Source organism: Triticum urartu, chromosome 6A (genome assembly GCF_056163025.1).
Source record: "Triticum urartu cultivar PI428250 chromosome 6A, HENAU_Tu73, whole genome shotgun sequence".
Lineage (NCBI taxonomy): Eukaryota > Viridiplantae > Streptophyta > Magnoliopsida > Poales > Poaceae > Triticum > Triticum urartu.
This window is the reverse complement of record NC_141878.1, coordinates 391795299-391816498: the sequence shown is the minus strand read 5'-3', so window position 1 is coordinate 391816498 and position 21200 is coordinate 391795299.

Below are 21200 nucleotides of genomic sequence, written 5' to 3'. Positions count from 1 at the left end.
CCGCCGGACACGCCGCGCCGCCGCCCGTGTCCAATCACAGGGGGCCACGTGGCGACCGTGCCCCACATCGCCGTGCGGGCCCGCGAGCCAAAGTCTGGCCCCCGCCGGGCCCGAACCGGGCCGCCACCTACCGCCGCCTACCACCGATCCCGCCGCCCGGCTAGCCTACTCCGCCACCCGAGCGCATCGCCGGCCGCCTCCACCACGTTGCCGCCTCCGCTCCGCCACCAGGACTCCGGCCACCTCACCGCCTCGTCTACCTCGACCCTGGCCAGATCCGGTCGAGGAGTGACCGGATCCGGCGCCCCCAAGTCCGGTGTTCTTCTCATGCACCCGAGCATTTTCCCCATTGTCCGTTTTGCATACTGGCACTCCTATGACCTCCGGCGTCCCCTTTTGCCTCTTTTCGTGTGCGGGTGTTAAACGTTCTCAGATTGGACCGAGACTTGCCATGCGGCCTTGGTATACTACCGGTAGACCGCCTGTCAAGTTTCGTGCCATTTGGACTTCGTTTGATACTCCAACGGTTAACCGAGGAACCGTAAAGGCCTCGTGTGTGTTGCAGCCCAACACCTCTCCAAAGTGTCCCAAAACCCACCTAAACCCCCTCCATCATCTCGGTCGCTCGATCACGATCGCGTGGCCGAAAACCGTGCTCAATTTGGAGCCTCCTAGCTCCTTCTATGTATAAATAGGTGCCTCCCCCCAAAAATCCCGGATCAAACCCTACCCTAACCTTCCACTCTCCACGCCGGACGTGTCCATCCGCCAACGGACACGCTGCGCCGCCGCTCGTGTCCAATCATAGGGGGCCAGGTGGCGACCACTCCCCACATCACCGCGCGGGCCCGCAAGCCCAAGTCCGGCCCGAACCGGGCCGCCGCCTACCGCCGACCCCGCCGCCTGGCTAGCCTACTCCGCCGCCTGAGCGCATCGCCGGCCGCGTCCGCCATGTCGCCGCCTCCGCTCCGCCACCAGGTCGCCGGCCACCTCGCCGCCTCGTCTACCTCGACCCCAGCCAGATCCGGTCGAGGAGCGACCGGATTCGGTGTCCCCAAGTCCGGCCATCGCCTCCGCTCGACTCCGGCGAGTCTACGACCGCCGTCTTCGTCGAGCTCCGGCCGTTGAAGAATTTCTGGCGAACCTCAAAGTCCATGCCAATCTAGATCTGAGAGAAACCCTAGGGTTGACTTTTGCCTCTCTCTAAGTCCCCAGTTTTCCATAATTTTAGCATTCTTCATCGCATCATAACTTTGCATCCGTAGCTCCTTTTTGCGCGCGTGATATATCAAATTGTTAGTCTGGATGTGCACTTCATTTCATTCCATTGCACCATGTTCATTTGAATTCATATTGATGCCCTAAATCCTGTTGCAAGAGTGCTATGTAATGTTAGGTTCTGATTCTTAGCAGATTTTGGACATTTGCCATTTTTGCCATGTTTAATGTGTGCCTCCTCTGAACTTGAGCCCTACATGTGTTTTGGGCTATGCCATGTCATCTTTATAGGGGTGTATGCCATGTATTTTTGTGATCATTGTGGTGACTAGCACAAGCATGCAAAGTAGCTCTCGTAATCTTGCTGATTTCAGGGACTTAGAATTCTTCTAAGTCATTTCCCTGATATTATTTTTATGCCATGTATTCATGTTGCTACAGAGTGATCCATGTCTCTTTTGAGCATGTTCAGTAAGGATGATTTTGAGATATTGTTATGCTCTATCCATCCATGTCTTTGTTTCCAATTATGGAGTAACCTAGCATGACTCAATCTTGCTCTACTTTTGCTATAAAATGTTCCTGGCAGATTGTTTACGTGTTAATCAATTTTGCCGAGGTTGTTGTAGTTGTTCCATGCATGCTATGAGAGTGTTCTTGCCATGGTTAGATTTTTGACCATGTCTTCTTGTTGGGTGTATGCTTAGTTTGTCATGCATTGCCTTGTGGTGAGTGCATCGAGCTTGCAAACATGCCTACGTAACTCTGTTTTTGCCATGTTCCAGTTTTCTGCCAAGTCTGAATTTGTTAACGAAACTTGCTATGTTTACATGGTTGCCATTGTATTTTCCTATCCCTTTTGGCTTATGGTCAATAAGGGACTTTTGTTACATGCTTGGAGTAGTTTCATGCCATGCCTTGATTTGCCATGATATGTTCCTGTAGCATGTTGTTATCTTGCTCTAAACATTGCTTCATGATGTTAAATCCTGACATGTTATTTTCACTAAGTCTATGAACCTGATATATTTTGCACTTTTGCCATGCTTGTTTGAACCTGCTATTGAGTGATTTAGCCGTACTCAGTGTTCATCTTTTGTCAAGCATCTTGAGTGGATCACTGCCATGTGCTTTGTTGCTAAGTTCGAGTGAAGTTGCTTATTTTCTTGATGCATTTAGAGGGCATCGTGCTGTTAATCGCAGATTGGTGCCATTATTGTTTTGCTTGCCATTTGCAAACCGTGCATCCGATTCCAGTGATCTTTATATTGATTTCGACCGAAATCAACTCATCTTTCCAGCTGGACTCTTGGTTTGCCATGTTGAGGCCTGTTTCAATCTTTCCCTTCTGAAGCACGCATATGCATTGCATATCACATCCCGCATATCATGCCATGTTTTGCATCATGTTGCTTGCGCATTGCATCGTGGTTGATCGTGGTTCACTTTGTTTGTGTTCTTGCTTTGGGTAGAGCTGGGAGACGAGTACATGATCAAGGAACCCGTTGAGTACGCTTACGAGGATCAAGCTTACGTCAACTCGGAGAACTTTGCAGGCAAGATGACCATACCCTCGAAACCACTTCTATCTTTGCTTGCTAGTTGCTCGCTCAATTGCTATGCCTATGCCACGATACCTACCACATGCTTTATAATGCCTCCCATATTGCCATGTTAAACCGCTAACCCACCTTGTCCTAGCAAACCATTGTTTGGCTATGTTACTGCTTTGCTTAGCCCTTCTTATAGCGTTGCTAGTTGCAGGTGAAGATTTGAGTTTGTTCCTTGTTGGAACATGTTTATTGTTGGGATATCATTATTATATCTTGTCTATTTAGTTGCACCTATATATTTGGTAAAGGGTGGAAGGCTCGGCCTTATGCCTGGTGTTTTGTTCCACTCTTTCAGCCCCAGTTTCCGTCATACTGGTGTTATGTTCCTTGATTTTGCGTTCCTTACACGGTTGGGTTATAATGGGAACCCCTTGACAGTTCGCCTTGAATAAAACTCCTCCAGCAAGGCCCAACATTGGTTTTACCATTTGCCACCTAGCCTTTTTCCCTTGGGTTCCGCGGACTCAAGGGTCATCTTTATTTTAAACCCCCTCGGGCCAGTGCTCCTCCGAGTGTTGGTCCGAACTGAGTAGACTGCGGGGCCACCTCGGGGCAACTTGAGGGTTGGTTTTACTCATAGGATGTCTCATCCGGTGTGCCCTGAGAACGAGATATGTGCAGCTCCTGTCGCGATTTGTCGGCACATTCGGGTGGCTTTGCTGGACTTGTTTTACCATTGTCGAGATGTCTTGTAACCGGGATTCCGACTCTGATAGGGCCGTCCTGGGAGAAGGAATATCCTTCGTTGACCGTGAGAGCTTGTGATGGGCTAAGTTGGGACACCCCTGTAGGGATTTGAACTTTCGAAAGCTGTGCCCGCGGTTATGGGCAGATGGGAATTTGTTAATGTCTGGTTGTAGAGAACCTGAGACTTAACTTAATTAAAATGAATCAACAGCATGTGTAGCCATGATGGTCTCTTTTCGGCGGAGTCCGGGAAGAGAACACGGTCTTGGGTTATGCTTGAACGTAAGAAGTCTTGGATCACTTCTTGCTCATAGATTCTCAAACGTGCTTTGCCTTCTCTTCTCGCTCTCTTTTGCGTATGTTAGCCACCATATATGCTAGTGCTTGCTGCAGCTCCACCTCATACCTTTTCCCTACACATAAGCTTAAATAGTCTTGATCGCGAGGGTGTGAGATTGCTGAGTCCCCGTGACTCACAGATTACTTCCAAAACCAGATGCAGGTGCCGATGATACCATTCCAGGAGATGCGACTGAACTCAAGTGGGAGTTTGATGAGGACTCAAGACGATACTACGTTTCCTTTCCAGACGATCAATAGTGGAGCCTAGTTGGGGGGATCGGGGATCTTATGCATTTGGGGTTGTCTTTATTTTGGTTCCGTAGTCAGACCTTGATTTTATCTGGATGATTGTAATGATTTATTTATGCTATTGTGTGACCTGGCGATTGTAAGCCAACTATGTACCTCTTTTCTTATTCAATACATGAGATGTGTAAAGATTACCCCTCTTGCAACATTGCCTACAATGCGGTTATGGCTCTAAGTCGTGCTCCGACATGTGGGAGATATAGCCGCATTGTGGGTGTTACAAGTTGGTAATCAGAGCCTTCCCCGACTTAGGAGCCCCCTGCTTGATCGAATCGCTGGCGTTGTTGAGTCTAGAAAAAAATGTTTTGAGTGTTTTAGGATATATATATATATCGGAGATTAGGATTCTTTTTACTCCTCAGTCCCTTCGTCTCTCTGGTGAGGCATCTTGACGTAGAGTTTTGACTCTTCTCTTCTCAAATTTCACTAAAAAAATTTTGGATCACGCGGGTATCTTAGAATTGTTTCGATGGTTTTCTGACGAGAATATTGTTCTTGGTGCCTCCTGACATTTAGGGGTTGTGGCAGTGTCCCGGGGAGTTGAGCTCCGAGATGTTGTCGTCACAATTTTATCGTTGCAGTTCTGGAATACCTGAGTTTTGCCGACATCGAAAATCTCTTTTATGCAGTTGTTGGTGAGATAACCTCGACGCCACTCAGTACTGGGGCAGGAGTTCGGGAGTATTGCCATAACTCGTATAACAAGATGCTTTTCAAAGGTTGAGGTAAATGATTTCCGAAGGTTTCTTGGTTATGTGTTGAAGGATGGATACAGCTGGATGTAGGATTTGCTAGTTTTGGGTGAGATATTATGCTTCCCCTGTATCCCCAACACCTGATTGCATAACCGGGAAAATTTCGGGAGTTTCATAGGTGGGAATTCATGTAGCCCTAGTATGTCTTCCGCAGATATTTGGTTTGTGATTGGGTAATCCTTACCAAGTATTTGTTCATGTCCGTACCTTGTTGTTTTATTCATCTACCTCTTTCTAAGTGGCTTCTCAATTTATGGAAGTGTGACCATTTAATTTGGAATTCATTCGTTCATTCTTGTTCGGATGTTAAGGCTATATGTTGCAATTTCGATCCATTTGATTCAGCCGAATATATGTCTTTCAAGATGATAACGGATGTCACCCTCTTCAGGATGGCTCCTCCAACGCGTCTGAATCCGGATCCGCCGCCACCACCTCCACCTCCGGAGGCATGGCAAGCTGTGATGGCCGCTACCAACGCCAACAGGCAGATGCTTATACAACTCTTGCAAGAGAGCAACCTAGGAAACTAAGGCCATGGCAACAATCAAAATCAGTTTGCTACAGTCAACCAGTTCCTCGCAAACCAGCCAAAGACCTTCAGTAATTGTGTCGAGGCCACAGACGCTGATGATTGGCTCATGGATATCTACAAACATTTCGAGTGCAGCAATATCAGGCCTGAGGACTTTGTCAAGTTTGCCTCGTTCCAACTCAAAGACCAAGCTGCAGAGTGGTATCAACAATACAAAGATTCCAGAGGAGGTCGTGTGATTACCTAGGATGAATTCCGCCAAGACTTCAGAGCTCACCACATTCCTCAGAGTGTTGTTGAGAGCAAGCATGAGGAGTTCTGCAATCTGAAGCAAGGCAGCTTGTCTGTTTACCAATACAACATCATGTTCCAGAAGCTCGCTCATTTCGCCAAGCAAGACTTCCCTGACGAGAAGAGCATGATTTATCAGTTCAGAGGTGGCCTCAGAGAAGATCTGCAACTAGCCCTTGTGCTTTTTGAGCCGAAGAAGTATGATGAGTTCTACAATATGGCACTAAAGCAAGAGACTGCTGCTACCTCTTGAGCTTGCGTTGGTTTTCCCCGAAGAGGAGAGGATGATGCAGCAGAGTAGCATAAGTATTTCTCTCAAGTCCCTCGTACCTGCACAAAATGATAGCTACTCGCAACCAACGCGATTAGGGGTTGTCAATCCATTCACGGTCACTTACGAGAGTGAGATCTGATAGATAGTATATATTTGGTATTTTTGGTATAGAGATGCAAAGTGAAAAGTAAAAGGCAAAGTAAAACAACAAAGCAAGATTAAAGTGATGGAGATTGATATGATGAGAATAGACCCGGGGGCCATAGGTTTCACTAGTGGCTTCTCTCAAGAGCATAAGTATTCTACGGTGGGTGAACAAATTACTGTTGAGCAATTGATAGAATTGAGCATAGTTATGAGAATATGTAGGCATGATCATGTATATAGGCATCACATCCGTGACAAGTAGACCGAAACGATTCTACATCTACTACTATTACTCCACTCAGCAACCGATATCCAGCATGCATCTAGAGTATTAAGTTAAAAACAGAGTAACGCTTTAAGCAAGATGACATGATGTAGAGAGATAAATTCATGCAATATGAAATAAACCCCATCTTGTTATCCTCGATGGAAATGATACCATAAGTGCCTTGCTGCCACTTCTGTCACTTGGAAAGGACACCGCAAGGTCGAACCCAAAGCTAAGCACTTCTCCCATGGCAAGAAAAACCAATCTAGTAGGCCAAACCAAACTGATAATTTGAAGAGACTTGCAAAGATAACCAATCATACATAAAAGAATTCAGAGAAGATTCAAATATTATTCATAGATAGACTTGATCATAAACCCACAATTCATCGGTCTCAACAAACACACCGCAAAAAAGAAGAAGATTACATCGAATAGATCTCCACGAGAGAGGGGGAGAACTTTGTATTGAGATCCAAAAAGAGAGAAGAAGCCATCTAGCTACTAAATATGGACCCGAAGGTCTGAGGTAAACTACTCACACTTCATCGGAGAGGCTATGATGATGTAGAAGCCCTCCGTGATGACGGCCCTCTCCGGCGGAGCTCCGGAACAGGCCCCAAGATGGGATCTCATGGATACAGAAAGTTGTGGCGGTGGAATTAGGTTTTTGGCTCCGTATCTGTTCGTTTGGGGGTACGTAGGTATATATAGGAGGAAGAAGTACGTCGGTGGAGCTTCGGTGGGCCCACGAGGGTGGGGCCATGCCTGGGGGTATAGGGCGCGCCCCCTACCTCGTGCCCACCTCGAAGCTTCCTTTGTGTAGGGTCCAAGTCTCCTGGGTCATATTTAGTGAGAAAATCACGTTCCCGAAGGTTTCATTCCATTTGGACTCCGTTTGATATTCCGTTTCTTTGAAACACTGAAATAGGCAAAAAAACAGCAATTCTGGGTTGGGCCTCCGGTTAATAGGTTAGTCCCAAAAATAATATAAAAGTGGAAAATAAAGCCCAATATAGTCCAAAACAGTAGATAATATAGCATGGAGCAATCAAAAATTATAGATACGTTGGAGACGTATCAGGCATCCCCAAGCTTAATTCCTGCTCATCCTCGAGTAGGTAAATGATAAAAGGAGAATTTTTAATGCAGAGTGCTGCTTGGCATAATTTCAATGCAAATCTTCTTAATTGTGGTATGAATATTCAGATTAGAAAGATTCAAGACAAAAGTTCATATTGACATAGAGAATAATAATACTTCAAGCAAACCAACAAAGCAATTATGTTTTCTCAAAGTAACCTGGCCAAAGAAAGTTCATCCCTACAAAATCATATAGTTTAGTCATGCTCCATTTTTGTGACACAAGAATGCTCTCATCATGCACAACCCCGATGACAAGCCAAGCAATTGTTTCATACCTTAATAATTTCAAACTCATAAACTTTCACGCAATACATGAGCGTGAGCCAGGGATATAGCACTATGGGTGGAATAGAATATAATGATGGGGGTTATGTTGAGAAGACAAAAAGGAGAAAGTCTCACATCAACGAGGCTAATCAATGGGCTATGGAGATGCCCATCGATTGATGTTAATGCAAGGAGTAGGGATTGCCATGCAACGGATGCACTAGAGCTATAAATGTATGAAAGCTCAACAAAAGAAACTAAGTGGGTGTGCATCCAACTTGCTTGCTCACGAAGACCTAGGGCACTTGAGGAGGCCCATTGTTGGAATATACAAGCCAAGTTATATAATGAAAAATTCCCACTAGTATATGAAAGTGACAAAACACGAGACTCTCTATCATGAAGATTTTGAAGCATAAGTGTGGAAAAAGGATAGTGGCATTGCCCCTTTTTATTTATTTTCTTTTTTGGGCCTTTTTTTGGCCTTTCTCTCTTCTTTTTTTGGGATAATGCTCTATTGAATGATGATCATCACACTTCTATTTATTTACAACTCAATGATTACAACTCGATACTAGAACAAAGTATGACTCTATATGGTGCCTCCGGTGGTGTACCGGGATATGCAATGAATGAAGAGTGACAAGTATGAAAGAATTATGAATGGTGGCTTTGCCACAAATACTATGTCAACTACATGATCATGTTAGCAATATGGCAATGATGAATGTGTCATGATAAACTGGATGGTGTAAAGTTGCATGGCAATATATCTCGGAATGGCTATGGAAATGCCATAATAGGTAGGTATGGTGGCTGTTTTGAGGAAGATATAAGGAGGTTTATGTGTGAAAGAGTGTATCATATCACGGGGTTTGGATGCACCGGCGAAGTTTGCACCAACTCTTGATGTGAGAAAGGGCAATGCACGGTACCGTAGAGGCTAGCAATGATGGAAGGGTTAGAGTGCGTATAATCCATAGACTCAACATTAGTAATAAAGAACTCATATACTTATTGCAAAAATATACAAGCCATCAAAAACCAAAGCATTATGCGCATGCTCCTAGGGGGTAGGTTGGTAGGAAAAGACCATCGCTTGTCCCCGACCACCACTCATAAGGAGGACAATCAAATAACACCTCATGTTTCAAATTTGTTGCATAACGTTTACCATACGTGCATGGTACGGGACTTGCAAACTTTAACTCAAGCACTTCTCAAATTCACAATTACTCTACTAGCATGACTTTGATATTACTACCTCCATATCTCAAAACAATTATCAAGCATCCAACTTTTCTTAGTATTCAACGCACTCAAAAGAAAGTTTCACAAATCTTGAATACCAAGCATGTTATTATTAAGCAAATTACCATGCTATTAAGACTCTCAAAATAATTTAAGTGAAGCATGAGAGATCAAAAGTTTCTTTAAAACAAATCCACCACCGTGCTCTAAAATATCTAAGTGAAGCACATAGAGCAAAATTATAACGCTCAAAAGATATAAGTGAAGCACATAGAGCAAAACTACATAGCTCAAAAGAAATAAGTGAAGCACATAGAGTATTCTATCAAATTCTAATTCATGTATGGCTCTCTCAAAAGGTGTGTACAGCAAGGATGATTGTGGCACACTAGCAAACAAAGACACAAATAATACAAGACGCTCCAAGCAAAACACATAACATGTTGATGAATAAAAATATAGCTCCAAGTAAATTACCGATGGAAGTAGACGAAAGAGGGGATGCCTTCCGGGGCATCCCCAAGCTTTGACTTTTTGGTGTCCTTGAATTATCTTGGGGGTGCCATTGGCATCCCCAAGCTTAGGCTCTTGCCACTCCTTTTTCCATAATCCATCAAAAGAATTCACCCAAAACTTGAAAACTTCACAACACAAAACTCAATAGAAATCTCGTGAGCTCCGTTAGAGAAAGAATACAAAAGACCACTTCAAGGTACTGTAATGAACTCATTCTTTATTTATATTGGTGTTAAACCTACTTTATTCCAACTTCTCTATGGATTATAAACTATTTTACTAGCCATAGATTCATCAAAATAAGCAAACAACACACGAAAAACAGAATCTGTCAAAAACAGAACAGTTTGTAGTAATCTGTAATTAACGCAAACTTCTGGAACTCTAACAAATCTACCAAAATTGGAAGACCTAGAAAATCTGTTTATTGATCAGCAGCAATTGGAATCAGTATTTTATCACATTCTTATGATTTTTAATAATTCGGGCACTGAACGCAAAGTTTCTGGAAATTACAGCAAGATCAAATAACTATCATCCAAGAACATCCAATAGGTCTAACTTGGCACAAACACTAATTAAAATACAAAACCACATACAAACAGAAGGTAGATGGGTTATTTATTCCCTAACAGAAGAAAAACACAAAAACTAAAAATAAAATCGGGTTGCCTCCCAACAAGCGCTATCGTTTAATGCCCCTAGCTAGGCATAAAAGCAAGGATAGATCTAGGTATTGCCATCTTTGGTAGGCAATCCATAAGGGGCTCTCATGATAGTTTCATATGGCAATTTCATTTTCTTTCTAGGAAAGTGTTCCATGCCCTTTTTTAATGGAAATTGAAATCTAATATTCCCTTCCTTCATATCAATAATCGCACCAACCGTTCTAAGGAAAGGTCTACCAAGAATAATAGGGCAAGAAGGATTGCAATCTATATCAAGAACAATGAAATCTACAGGCACATAATTTCTATTTGAAACAAAAAGAACATCATTAATTCTTCCCATAGGTTTCTTAATAGTGGAATCCACAAGATGCAAGTTTAGAGAGTAATCATCAAAATCGCGGAAATCTAGCAAATCACACAAAGTTTTGGGGATAGTGGAAACAATAGCACCAAAATCACACAAAGCATAAAACTCATGATTCTTAATTTTAATTTTAATAGTTAGTTCCCACTCATCATAGAGTTTTCTAGGGATAGAAACTTTTAACTCAAGCTTTTCTTCATAAGATTGCATCAAGGCATCAACAATATGTTCGGTAAAGGCTTTCTTTTGACTATATGCATGTGGAGAATTTAGCACGGATTGCAACAAGGAAATACAATCAATTAAGGAGAAACTTTCATAATTAAATTCCTTGAAATCCAATATAGTGGGTTTAGCAACATCTAGATTTTTATTTCTTTCAATCCCACTTTCATCAATTTCATCATAAAGATCTAAATACTCCGAATTTTTAGAACGCCTTCTAGGTAAAGGAAGATCATATTCAGTTTCATCAAGATTCATATTGCAAAACAAAGATTTGATAGGGGACACATCAATAACTTTTAGATCTTCATCTTGATTTTCATAGGAATTGGAAGAACATGCTTTAATAAAGGCATCTTTGGAAGCACGCATCCTAGCGGTTCTTTCCTTGCACTCGTCAATGGAAATTCTCATCGCTTTGAGAGACTCATTGATATCATGCTTGGGAGGAATAAATCTAAGCTTTAAAGAATCAATCTCAAGAGAAATTTTGTCAACGTTCCTAGCCAAATCATCAACTTTAAGTAATTTCTCTTCAAGCAAAGCATTAAAATTCTTTTGTGAATTCATAAACTCTTTAACACTATTACCAAATTCAGAGGGCATCTTATTATAATTTCCATAAGAGTTGTTGTAGGAATTTCCATAATTATTAGAAGGATTACTAGGATAAGGCCTAGGATTAAAATTCCCTCTATACGCGTTGTTACCAAAATTATTCCTACCAACAAAATTCACATCCATAGATTCATTGTTATTCTCAATCAAAGTAGACAAAGGCATATAATTAGGATCAGAAGAAACACTCTTAGTAGCAAATAATTTCATAATTTCATCCATCTTTCCACTCACAACATTGATTTCTTCTATCGCATGCACTTTTTTATTAGAAGATCTTTCAGTATGCCATTGAGAATAATTAACCATAATATTATCTAGGAGTTTAGTAGCATCTCCTAAAGTGATTTCCATAAAAGTGCCTCCCGCGGCCGAAACTAAAAGATTTCTAGAAGCAAAATTCAATCCGGCATAAAAATTTTGTATAATCATCCACAAATTTAAACCATGAGTAGGGCAATTACATATCATTAATTTCATTCTCTCCCAAGCTTGTGCAACATGTTCATGAGCAAGTTGCTTAAAATTCATAATATCGTTTCTAAGAGAGATGATCTTAGCGGGAGGAAAATACTTAGAGATAAAAGCATCTTTGCACTTGTTCCAAGAATCAATACTATTTTTAGGCAAAGACGAAAACCAAGCTTTAGCATGATCTCTAAGCGAAAAAGGAAATATCTTCAATTTAACGACATCATTATCGACATCTTTTTTCTTTTGCATATCACATAAATCAACGAAGCTATTCAGATGAGTAGCGGCATATTAACTAGGAAGGCCGGCAAATTGATCTTTCATAACAAGATTGTATTGATTTCACAAGATTCAGTATTGGCAAGAGGAGCAATCGAAGTGCTAAGGAAATCATTATTATTGGTATTGGTGAAGTCACACAATTTGGTAGTATCTTGAGCCATCGCTACAAACAAGCAATCCAACACACGAGCAAACAAAAGGCAAGCGAGGAAAAGGCAAACAGAGAAAGGAGGAGGAGAAGGAGAAGGAGAAAGAGAGGGCGAATAAAACAAGCGTGAAGTGGGGGAGAGGAAAACGAGAGGCAAATGGCAACTAATGTAATGCGAGAGATAGGGATTGTGATGGGTACTTGGTATGTTGACTTTTTGTGTAGACTCCCCGGCAACGGCGCCAGAAATTCTTCTTGCTACCTCTGGAGCTTGCGTTGGTTTTCCCCGAAGACGAGAGGATGATGCAGCAGACTAGCGTAAGTATTTCCCTTAGTTTTTGAGAACCAAGGTATCAATCCAGTAGGAGGCCACTCTCAAGTCACTTGTACCTGCACAAAACGATAGCTACTCGCAACCAACGCAATTAGGGGTTGTCAATCCCTTCACGGTCACTTACGAGACTGAGATCTGATAGATAGTATTTTTGGTAGTTTTGGTATAGAGATGCAAAGTGAAAAGTAAAAGGCAAAGTAAAAAAAGCAAAGAAAGATTAAAGTGATGGAGATTGATATGATGAGAATAGACCCGGGGGCCATAGGTTTCACTAGTGGCTTCTCTCAAGAGCATAAGTATTCTATGGTGGGTGAACAAATTACTATTGAGCAATTGACATAATTGAGCATAGTTATGAGAATATCTAGGCATGATCATGTATATAGGCATCACGTCCGTGACAAGTAGACCGAAACGATTCTGCATCTACTACTATTACTCCACTCATCGACCGCTATCCAGCATGCATCTAGAGTATTAAGTTAAAAACAGAGTAACGCTTTATGCAAGATGACATGATGTAGAGAGATAAATTCATGCAATATGAAATAAACCCCATCTTGTTATCCTTGATGGCAACGATACAATACGTGCCTTGCTGCCCCTTCTGTCACTGGGAAAGGACACCGCAAGATCGAACCCAAAGCTAAGCACTTCTCCCGTGGCAAGAAAAACCAATCTAGTAGGCCAAACCAAACTGATAATTCGAAGAGATTTTCAAAGATAACCAATCATACATAAAAGAATTCAGAGAAGATTCAAATATTATTCATAGATAGACTTGATCATAAACCCACAATTCATCGGTCTCAACAAACACACCGCAAAAAAGAAGAAGATTACATCGAATAGATCTCCACGAGAGAGGGGGAGAACTTTGTATTGAGATCCAAAAAGAGAGAAGAAGCCATCTAGCTACTAACTATGGACCCGAAGGTCTGAGGTAAACTACTCACACTTCATCGGAGAGGCTATGATGATGTAGAAGCCCTCCGTGATGACGTCCCTCTCCGGCGGAGCTCCGGAACAGGCCCCAAGATGGGATCTTGTGGATACAGAAAGTTGCGGCGGTGGAATTAGGTTTTTGGCTCCGTATCTGTTCGTTTGGCGGTACGTAGGTATATATAGGAGGAAGAAGTACGTCGGTGGAGCTTCGGTGAGAAAATCACGTTCCCGAAGGTTTCATTTCGTTTGGACTCCGTTTGATATTCTGTTTCTTTGAAACACTGAAATAGGCAAAAAACAACAATTCTGGGCTGGGCCTCCGGTTAATAGGTTAGTCCCAAAAATAATAAAAGTGGAAAATAAATCCCAATATAGTCCAAAACAGTAGATAATATAGCATGGAGCAATCAAAAATTATAGATATGTTAGAGACGTATCAACTGCTCATCTGAAGTGTGATGCTTCCAAGAACAGATTCAGGGATGCAACTCCTTCTTCTTCAACTCAAGTGGTAGCTAAGTAGCAAAAGTTTTGGTTGCCTCCTCCTCCTCCATTCCGTCAGCCTTATCAGCAGAAGAGCAAAGGTGGCAATGGATCTTCCCACCCACCCAACCCAGGCCATCAGAACAAGATTTTGTCTCATGCTCCAAGATCAAGTGCTCCGTATCATCGTCCGCTCTCAGAGGTCAGGTGCAACAAGTGTTAGCAGAAGGGTCACTATGCAAACAAATGCTTCAAGTAGAGGCATCTTACTCCTCCTCCTGTGAGATCTGCCAGCACCGCAGTGGTCAAGCATAATCCCAAGTTTGCAAAGGTCAACATGATGAACGCAGCTCAGGTAGAGGACTCGTGAGAAGTGATCATGGGTAACCTTCCTATTAACGATATTCCTGCAAGAGTTCTTTTTGATACTGGTGCATCGCATTCTTTCATGTCATTCCCTTTTGCATCGAAGCACAATGTTGACACAAAGGTTTTGCCCAAACTCATGCAAGTTGTTTCTCCCGGAAAGCTTATGACTTCTAGTTTGGTTGCTCCCGATGTCTCTGTCCAGTTTGGAGACTATAAATTTCTATCCTCTCAAGTGGTTCTTGGTAACTCGGATATTGATCTTATTCTCGAAATGGACTGGCTTTCTAAGCACAAGGCTCAGCTTGATTGTGCCGCCAGACAGATTCAATTGACACACTCGTATGACGATGTGATCGTCTTTGCCGCTTGTGACGATACCATTCGTCTGTTTTCTCTCAATGAGAAGGGCGAGTTGGATGCCATCTCTCAGATTCTAGTCGTTTGTGATTATCAAGATGTCTTTCCAGAAGAGCTTCCAGGAATGCCTCCTCACCGGCCAGTTGAATTCGTCATTGATCTTGAGCCTGGCACGAAACCTGTTTGCAAACGTCCTTACAAGCTTGGACCGGAAGAGTTGAAGGAGCTGAAGAAACAACTCGATATTCAAGAGTGTATGGGTCTGATCCGACCAAGTTCTTCTCCATGGGGTTGTGGTGTTCTTTTTGTCAAGAAGAAGGATGGAACGGACCGACTTTGTGTCGACTACTGTCCATTGAACAAGAAGAGCATAAAGAACAAGTACCCACTTCCCAACATCAACGAGCTTTTCGAAAAACTCAAGGGTGCTCAAGTATTCTCCAACCTTGACCTTCGTATGGGCTATCACGAGATTCGCATTCGTGAAGAAGATATCCCCAAGACGGCATTCAAAACAAGCTATGGTTCATACGAATACACTGTCATGTCTTTCGGCCTTGTCAACGCTCCTCCAACATTCTCTCGCATGATGAACTTCATCATCAACCCTTACACAAATGACTTCGTCTTGGTTTATCTCGATGACATTTTGGTCTTTTCCAAGAACAAGGAGGATCATGCCAAGCACTTGAGATTGGTGCTGGATAAACTAAGAGAACATCTGTTCTATGCGAAGTTTTAAAAGTGCGAGTTTTGGCTCGATGAGGTTCTCTACCTTGGGCATATCATCTCCCCAAGGGCATAGTTGTTAATCCTGAGAAGGTGTCTGCAATAGTGAATTGGGAGCCACCTCAGAATGTGAAGCAACTCCGCAGCTTCCTTGGGCTCGCAAGCTATTATCGAAGGTTCATTGAGAACTTCTCAAAGATCGCGAAGCCTCTTTCCAACATTCTCCAGAAGCATGTGAAGTATGTCTGGTCGCCTGAATGTGACACCGCTTTCAACACCCTCAAAGAGAAGTTAGTCACAACTCTAGTTCTAACTCCTCCTGATGAATCCAAACCGTTCGAGGTTTTTTGTGATGCTTCCCTGCAAGGTCTTGGTGCTGTGTGTATGCAAGAGAAGAAAATTGTGGCCTATACCTCTCGTCAGTTGAAGCCCAATGAAAAGAACTACCCCACTCATGACCTCGAGTTGGCGGCAGTTGTCCATGCTCTTTTAACATGGAGACATCTCTTGTTGGGAAGGAAAGTGGACATCTTCACTGATCATAAGAGTCTCAAGTACATCTTCACTCAGCCAAACCTTAACCTCAGGCAGACTCATTGGGTCAAGATGATTTAAGAGTATAATCCGAGTATTGAATATACTCCAGGCAAGGCCAATGTAATTGCTGACGCATTGAGCAGGAAGGCTTACTGCAACAATTTGATTCTCAAGCCCTACCAGCCAGAGCTTTGTGAAGCTTTCCGCAAACTTAATCTCCAAGTAGTTCCTCAAGGATTCCTTGCCAACCTCCAAGTCTCTCCTACTTTGGAAGATCAGATTCGTGAGGCTCAACTTCTTGATGCTATGGTGAAGAAGGTGAATATTGGGAGTGCCAAGAGCCAACCCAAGTACAAGTGCTATCGCCATGATGACAAGGATACTCTATTCTTCGAGGATCGCATTATTGTTCCTAAGGGTGACCTTCGTAAAGTCATTATGAACAAGGCTCAAAATTCACTCCTCTCTATTCATCCCGGAAGTACAAAGATGTACCATGACCTCAAGCAGTCGTATTGGTGGACTCGAATGAATCGCGAGATTGCTCAGTTTGTGAATGAATGTGATGTTTGCAGAAGAATGAAAGCAGAACACCAATGGCCAGCTGGTCTCCTCCAACCTCTTGCCATTCCAGAATGGAAGTTTGACCATATTGAGATGGACTTCATGACTGGTTTTCCCAAGTCCAAGCGTGGCAATGATGCTATCTTCGTTTTCATCGACAAGCTCACTAAAGTGGCTCATTTTCTTCCTATCAAAGAATCTATCACAGCAGCTCAGTTGGCAGAGCTATATACCTCCAGGATTGTCTTTCTACACGGCATTCCGCAGTTCATATCTGCATATCGTGGAAGCATCTTTACCTCTAAGTTCTGGGATTCTTTTCAGAATGCCATGGGCACCAACATTCGCTTCAGCACAGCCTTTCATCCTCAAACTAGTGGCCAAGTCGAGCGAGTAAATCAAATTCTTGAAGATATGCTCAGGGTATGTGTCATTTCTTTCGGTATGAAGTGGGAAGATTGTCTTCCATATGCCGAGTTCTCCTACAACAACAGCTTCCAAGCGAGTTCAAGCAAGGCACCATTCGAGTTTCTCTATGGAAGAAAGTGTCATACTCCTCTTAACTGGCCAGAGACTGGTGAACGCCAACTTCTTGGCAATGACTTGATCACAGAGGCTGAAGAAATGTGTAAAGTCATTCATGAAAATCTCAAAGCCGTGCAATCGCGCCAGAAGAGTTACTATGATAGCAAGCATCGTGACTTGGCTTTCGAGATCGGAGACCATGTCTACCTCCACGTCTCTCCAATGAAAGGTACTCGTCGCTTCGGTATCAAAGGGAAGCTTTCCCCTAGATACGTGGGTCCTTTCAAGATCATTGGCAAAAGAGGCGATCTCGCCTATCAACTTGAGATTCCATCCAACTTTGCAAATGTGCACGACGTGTTTCACGTGTCTCAGCTCCGCAAGTGTTTCAAGACTCCTGACTGCACCATCAACTTCGAAGAGATTGATCTCCAAGAAGACCTGTCTTATCATGAGCGTCCCATTGCTATTCTTGAAGAAACTGAGCGCAAGACTCGCAACAAGTCTATCAAATTCCTGAAAGTGAAGTGGTCTCATCATTCCGACCGTGAAGCCACCTGGGAACGCGAGGACCACCTCCGTTCCGAATACCCGGAGTTTTTCCAGTCCTAGATCTCTGGACGAGATCCTTTCGTAGTGGTGGAGTGTTGTAATGCCCCATATGTAACTTGCCATATTTGTATTCCAACTCTTGCCATTTCCGGTACTAAGTTATGATATTCCTCGTTGTGGGTTTCGTCTTCGTTTTGCTTTTGCCTTTGCCATGCATCTCATATCATGTCATCATGTGCATCACATTTGCATACATGTTCGTCACCCGAGCATTTTCCCCATTGTCCGTTTTGCATTCCGGGCACTCCTATGACCTCCAGCATCGCCTTTTGCCTCTTTTCGTGTGTGGGTGTTAAAAGTTCTCAGATTGGACTGAGACTTGCCATGCGGCCTTGGTATACTACCGGTAGACCGCCTGTCAAGTTTCGTGCCATTTGGACTTTGTTTGATACTCCAACGGTTAACCGAGGAACCGTAAAGGCCTCGTGTGTGTTGCAGCCCAACACCTCTCCAAAGTGGCCCAAAACCCACCTAAACCCCCTCCATCATATCGGTCGGTCAATCACGATCGCATGGCCGAAAACTGTGCTCAATTTGGAGCCTCCTAGCTCCTTCTATGTATAAATAGGTGCCCCCCCCCAAAAAAAATCTCGGATCAAACCCTACCCTAACCTTCCCCTCTCCGCGCCAGACGTGTCTGTCCGCCGCCGGACACGCTGCGCCGCTGCCCGTGTCCAATCACAGGGGGCCACGTGGCGACCGCGCCCCACATCGCCGTGTGGGCCCGCGAGCCAAAGTCTGGCCCCCGCCGGGCCCGAACCGGGCCGCCGCCTACCGCCGCCTACCACCGACCCCGCCGCCCGGCTAGCCTACTCCGCCACCCGAGCGCATCACCGGCCGCCTCCACCACGTTGCCGCCTCCGCTCCGCCACCAGGACTCCGGCCACCTCGCCGCCTCGTCTACCTCGACCCTGGCCAGATCCGGTCGAGGAGCGACCGGATCCGGCGCCCCCAAGTCCGGCCACCGCCTCCGCTCGACTCTGGCGAGTCTCCGGCCGCCGTCTTCGTCGAGCTCCGTCCGTTGCAGCGTTTCCGGCGAACCTCGAAGTCCGTGCCAATCCAGATCTGAGAGAAACCCTAGGGTTGACTTTTGCCTCTCTCTAAGTCCCCAGTTTTCCATAATTTTAGCATTCTTCATCGCATCATAACTTTGCATCCGTAGCTCTGTTTTGCGCGTGTGATATATCAAATTGTTTGTCTGGATGTGCACTTCATTTCATTCCATTGCACCATGTTCATTTGAGTTCATCTTGATGCCCTAAATGCTGTTGCAAGAGTGCTATGTAATGTTAGGTTCTGATTCTTAGCAGATTTTGGACATTTGCCATTTTTGCCATGTTTAATGTGTGCCTCCTATGAACTTGAGCCCTACATGTGTTTTGGGCTATGCCATGTCATCTTTACTGGGGTGTATGCCATGTATTTTTGTGATCATTGTGGTGACTAGCACAAGCATGCAAAGTAGCTCTCGTAATATTGCTGATTTCAGGGACTTAGAATTCTTCTAAGTCATTTCCCTGATGTTATTTGTATGCCATGTATTCATGTTGCTACAAAGTGATCCATGACTCTTTTGAGCATGTTCAGTAAGGATGATTTTGAGATATTGTTATGCTCTATCCATCCATGTCTTTGTTTGAAATTATTGAGTAACCTAGCATGACTCAATCTTGCTCTACTTTTGCTATAAAATGTTTCTGGCAGATTGTTTACGTGTTAATCAATTTTGCCGAGGTTGTTGTAGTTGTTCCATGCACGCTATGAGAGTGTTCTTGCCATGGTTAGCTTTTTGATCATGTCTTCTTGCTGGGTGTATGCTGAGTTTGTCATGCAATGCCTTGTGGTGAGTGCATCGACCTCGCAAACATGCCTATGTAACTCTGTTTTTGCCATGTTCCAGTTTTCTGCCAAGTCTGAATTTGTTAACGAAACTTGCTATATTTATATGGTTGCCATACTATTTTTTGATCCCTTTTGGCTTATGGTCAGTAAGGGACTTTTGTTACATGCTTGGAGTAGTTTCATGCCATGCCTTGCTTTGACATGATATGTTCCTGTAGCATTTTGTTATCTTTCTCTAAACATTACTTCATGATGTTAAATCCTGGCATGTTGTTATTTTCAGTAAGTCCATGAACCTGATATCTTTTGCACTTTTGCCGTGCTTGTTTGTACCTGCTATTGAGTGATTTAGCCGTAGCTCAGTATTCATCATTTGTCAAGCATCTTGAGTGGATCACTGCCATGTGCTTTGTTGCTAAGTTAGAGTGCAGTAGCTTATTTTTCTTGATGCTTTTAGAGGGCATCGTGTTGTAAATCGCAGATTGGTGCCATTATTGTTTTGCTAGCCATTTGCAAACCATGCATCCGATTCCGGTGATATTTATATCGATTTCGACCGATATCAACTCATCTTTCCAGCGGCACTCTTGGTTTGCCAAGTTGACGCCTGGTTCAATATTTCCCTTCCGAAGCACACATATGCATTGCATATCACATCCCGCATATCATGCCATGTTTTGCATCATGTTGCTTGCGCATTTAACCGTGGTTGATTGTGGTTCCCTTTTCTTGTGTTCTTTCTTTGGGTAGAGCCGGGAGACGAGTACGTGATCGAGGAACCCGTTGAGTACGCTTACGAGGATCAAGCTTACGTCAACTCGGAGAACTTTGCAGGCAAGATGACCATACCCTCGAAATCACTTCTATCTTTGCTTGCTAGTTGCTCGCTCTATTGCTATGCCTATGCCATGATACCTACCACATGCTTTATCATGCCTCCCATATTGCCATGTCAAACCTCTAACCCACCTTGTCCTAGCAAACCATTGTTTGGTTATGTTACCGATTTGCTCAGCCCTTCTTATAGCGTTGCTAGTTGCAGGTGAAGATTGGAGTTTGTTCCTTGTTGGAACATGTTTATTGTTGTGATATCATTATTATATCTTGTCTATTTTAATGCACCTATATATTTGGTAAAGGGTGGAAGGCTCGGCCTTATTCCTGGTGTTTTGTTCCACTCTTGCCGCCCTAGTTTCCGTCATACCGGTGTTATGTTCCTTGATTTTGCGTTCCTTACATGGTTGGGTTATAATGGGAACCCCTTGACAGTTCGCCTTGAATAAAACTCCTCCAGCAAGGCCCAACCTTGGTTTTACCATTTGCCACCTAGCCTTTTTGCCTTGGGCTCCACGGACTCAAGTGTCATCTTTATTTTAAACCCCCCCCCCGGGCCAGTGCTCCGCTGAGTGTTGGTCCGAACCGAGTAGACTGTGGGGCCACCTCGGGGCAACTTGAGGGTTGATTTTACTCGTAGGACGTCTCATCTGGTGTGCCCTGAGAAC